Here is a 4934-nt window from a genome sequence, read left to right as displayed (position 1 = left end):
TGTGGCCAGGAAGGACAGATACTTGGAGAGGGACATCATGCTCTGAGGGGTGGAGGGAGGGAAAGTGCAGGAGAGGAAGGTCCTGGATGTGATGGATTGATAAAGCAGAGCATTAGGTGTAGGTGTATCAGAGTAAGTGAGACTGGCCCAGGACAAGGCTGGGTTCAGAGCTGTTGTACATAGGGTAGCTATAAGCAGCAGGCAACTTGGCAGCACATAACAAAAACAACAACAATCTACTTTTGCATTTGATGATATAATGTAACTCAATTGACGATTACAGTATTGTTGTTTTTGTTGTTGTTATGTGCTATCGAGCTGCTTGCGTACAATAGCCCTACACTCTGCTCTGTCCTGTGCCAATCACACTGTCTCCGACATACACATCCCAATTACGCTAGTTACTGGGTTAATCCACCTCATAGAGGGCCTTCCCCTCTTGTGCCTGCTCTCTACCCTCCCAAACATGATGTCCTTCTCCAAGGACCGGTCTCTCCTTACAACATGACCAAAGTATGTCAGTCAAGCCTCAGAATCCTTGCTTCCAAGAAGCAGCCTGGTTTAACGTTCTCCAGGTTTAATCTGTTTGTTTTCTTAGCAGTCCATTGTACCCTTAGCACTCTTCTTCAGCACCAAAGCTCGAAGGCATCAATTCTCCTTCTGTCCTCCCTAGTCATTGTCCAACTCTCTGATGCATAACAAGTGATTGCAAAGACCATGGCCTGTATCATATGCACCTTTGTCTCCAGAGAGACACCATTGCTCTTCAGTACTTTAGAGAGGTTCCTAACAGCAGACTTTTCCATCGCAATACATATTATCTTATTTAAAATTAAATGATCCCTGAAGGAATATGTCAGATTACTTCTTGAGAAATGAACATTTTCAAAAGATTCCCAGTAACTAGTGGTTATTTAGGATATTTATGGCTACTCAATACTCCTTTTCTTTGGAAGTTTTGTGAATGTTAGAAACTATTAAGCTTTTATTTCCAAAGATATAATTAAAATATAGTTGTGGATAACATATACAATTTTAAGGAAAAACTTTAAATATGTTTTTGAAAAGCTGCTTAAATACAAGGTTTTTGTGCTACCAATGTAAACATACCCATTTTGGAGTTTATTCAAGTTATGAGAATAGATGAATATCCTGAGAACAAATTTAAAACATATATTTATTTTATTTGTTTATAAATGGCTATTTTCCATAACTGAGAACACTTAAAATAAGTATGAAATAATATTTTGGAGTGGAGATTGAGCAGAATGAATGAGCACTATAGGTAATTAGGCAAATCTATTGCAAAAACTTTCTTTAAAAGATTAAAGAGCAAAGATGTTACTGTATTGACTAAAGTGTGCCTGACTCCAGCTATGCATTTTCAATAACCTCACATATAGCAAAAGTCTAATTGTGATGTTGGTGAAGACAATTGAATATAACATGTGATGCCAGAACAAACAAACAAAAGTCCATCTTGAAAGAAGTGCCAGAATACTCTTCAGATATAAGGATACTGAGATTTCACCTCACATAATCCAACAAGTTATCTGGAGGGTCCTGTTTTGGGAGTAGGTATCATGCTTGGTAGTTTTTATTTTTAGGTGCCCTTGAGTCAAGTACAAGTCATAGTGACCCTATGAAAAACAGATCTCAACCCTGTCCTGTGCCATCCTCTTCACCTCTTACACACTTGAGCCCGTTGCTGCGTCTACTCATATGGTTGAAGGTCTCCTTCTTCCTCTTTCCAAGCATCGTGATCTATTCCTAGGAATAGCTTTTCCTAGCAAACATGCTCAAAGTATGAGGGACGAAGCTTCACCATTTTTGCCTCTAATAAGCACTTGGGCTGCACTTTTTCCAAGGCGTATCTGTTTGTTCTTTAGGCTGTCCATAAAATGAATATCAGTTATTCGTCTCTTAACACCATAAGTCAAAGGCATCAATTTTTCTATCATCGTTAGGCATTGTTGAGCTCTCAGATGCCTGGTTAGTGATTGAAAAAACCAGGGCCTGAATCAGTGCACTTTAATCCTGAAACGGACATCATTATTCTTCAGTATTTTGGAAAGATCTCTGACAGTGGACTTGTCCAATGCTATATGTCTCCTTATCTCCTGACAGCTGGGACCAAGAGTGTTAATTGTTGATCCAAGCAAGATATTATCATCGAAAGTTTCAATCCTTTCTCCATCATCCTAATGTCAGCAAAAACATGGAAGACCGTCAATCACGTAAATTGACAAAGTGATTGTAACAATAGGTTCAAACAGCAGCAACTGAGGATGGTGCAAGAATGGACAGTTTTCATTCATAAATGAATCCTATGGCACCTAGCAACAAAAGCAACAGAGATTATAAAGAACTGCTGCAATGGGTCACAAAACAGCTCTAAGTCTTGTAGAAGCCATGAGAGAAATGGGAGATACAGGTGAAAAAAGATGTAGGCTATAGAATTTTCTTACTATCAAAGGCATATAAATTCTTTTAAAAATAACTTTATGGGTATCAAGATCAGAGAAAGACATAAACAACCTTTGTTGTGTATATGACACAACCTTGCTTGCCAAAACTGCGGAGGAATTGACATATTTTCTGCAGAAGGTCAAGGACTGCAGTCTTCAATATGGATTGCATCTCAGCATTGAGAAAACAAAGATTCTTACCACTGGGCCAATTGGCCTTATCATGAGAGATGGAGAAGAGATTGAGAGTGTTAACAATTTCATGCTGCTGAGGTTCACAGTCAAAATCTTGGAAGCTGCAGTCAGAAAACCAATAGACAAGTAGTTCGGGGAAAGTCTGCTGTCAGGGACCACTCCAGAGAGCTAAGGAGCAACAATAACAGTATAGAGACTAAGATGAACCTGATCCAATCCATGATCTTCTCAATTGCTTACTATGCATTCTAAGATCTGGACAATGATTAAGGATAACAAAAGAATTGATGCTTTAGAACTGTGGTGCTGGAAAAGAGTTTTGAACATACCATGGACTGCCAAGATATCAAACAAGTCTGTCCTGGAAAGGGTGAAACTAGATTGTTCCTTGGAGGCAAGGATTGTGAAGCTTCCTCTCACATACTTTGAGCATGTTGTCAGGAGCGATCAGACCGACCCTGGATGTGATGGATTGACACAGTGACTGTGGCAAGTGTATCAAAGACAGGAAGACTGGTTTAAGATAGGGCAGAGTTCAAAGCTAATAGTCATAGGGTTGCTATGAATCATAGTCAACTCAATGGCACATAACAACAACAATATGAAACTTTATGAAGGAAATAGTATATGTCTATTACGAAAGTGTTGTTGTTACTGTTATCAAGTAGTAATAAAATAATGGAAAGTGCATTTTAAATAAATTACTACTATAAAAATAAGTAATCTCTGATGGCCTCGTGGTAAGAATATGTGCTGCAATCCCAAAAGCACATGGTTCAAATTCACTAGCAGCTCCGCAGGTGAGAGATAGACAAACTCATTCTATGTGATTAACTGACTGAAAACCTTCCAAGAAGGTCAGCTGTGAGTCATTTCCAACTCCACAGTACACACAACATTATAAAAAATGAGTAAAATAATGAAAACCATATTTAAAATCTCAACATGAAGGAAAGAAATTTTTAACACTGGGCCAATATGCAATATCATATTAGATGGAGAAGAGTGAAATTGTCAAAGAGTTAATTTTACTTGGCTCTACAATTAAAACCCATGGTGGCATCAGGAAAGAAATAAAAATATTTATTGCATTATTGCATTGGGAAAATCTGCTTTAAAGAACCTCTACACAGTGCTAAAAAGCAAGGATGCCAGTTTAAAGAGTAAGGTGAACCTGATCCAAGTCATATTTTCCCTTAATTGTCTGTATGCATGTGAAAGTGAGACAAAGAAAAAATATGATATGAGAATTACTGTCTTTGAATTGTGATGCTGGAGAACACTACTGAGTATTTCATGGACTGCCTAGAACAGAAAGTGTCCTGTGCTGAAAACAGGATGTTCTTAGGAGTCAAGGAAGGCCAAACTTCGTCTTACATACTTTGAGTATGTTACAAGAGGTATTAGCCATTGGTAAATGGCATCATGTTGAGAAAGGCCTAAAAGACAGAAAAAGTGAAAAAGATTCTCACCAAGATGAATTGAAACAATGACTACATAATTGGGCTTGAGTGTATCAGAGATGGTGAAGATATCATAGGATAGGGAAAGTTTCAGATCTGTTGTTCGTCGAGTTGTTCTGAATAGCAGATGACTCAATAGCTCCTAATAATAACAACATATTTAAATCAATTTTACTCAGTCTTGTACATTCTAAAGATTTAAAACAAAACACTGAATGGTTTAAAATCCAGAAAGGTGTATTCTCAGGTTCTATATTTTCTTCATATCTAATTAATCTGTACTCTGAGTAAATATTTGAAAAACTGGACTCTATGAAGAGCAATATGACATCAGATTTCAAGAAAAATTCGTTACCTTCATTATGTGAATGACACAACCTTGTTTGCTGAAAGTGAAGAGGACTTGAAACACTTGCTGTAGAAAGCTAAATGCTGCAGGCTTCAATATAGATTGCATCTCAACATAAAGAAAACAAAAATCATCATCTCTGGACCAATAGGTAATATCGTGATAGATAGAGAAAAGTACCAACAGCTTCATCTTTCTTAAATCCAAAATCAATACACTTGGTACCAGCAATCAAGAGATCAAGAGATATATTACACTGGGAAATTTATATTCTAGTATTTCTCTAGGTTATTAAGTAGTCATGTTGTCAGATTAAAGACTACTAGGTGCCTGATTCAGGCTATGGTTTTTCAGTCATTTACTATGCATTTGAGAACTGGACAATAAATAAAGATGATAGAAGAAGAATTGATGTATTGATGAAATATGTTTACGGCATTGAAGTCTATGGGGAAGAGA

Source organism: Elephantulus edwardii, unplaced genomic scaffold (assembly GCF_000299155.1).
Source record: "Elephantulus edwardii isolate Elephantulus edwardi_28Jun2011 unplaced genomic scaffold, EleEdw1.0 scaffold00065, whole genome shotgun sequence".
NCBI classification, from domain to species: domain Eukaryota; kingdom Metazoa; phylum Chordata; class Mammalia; order Macroscelidea; family Macroscelididae; genus Elephantulus; species Elephantulus edwardii.
This window is presented reverse-complemented; position numbering follows the sequence as displayed.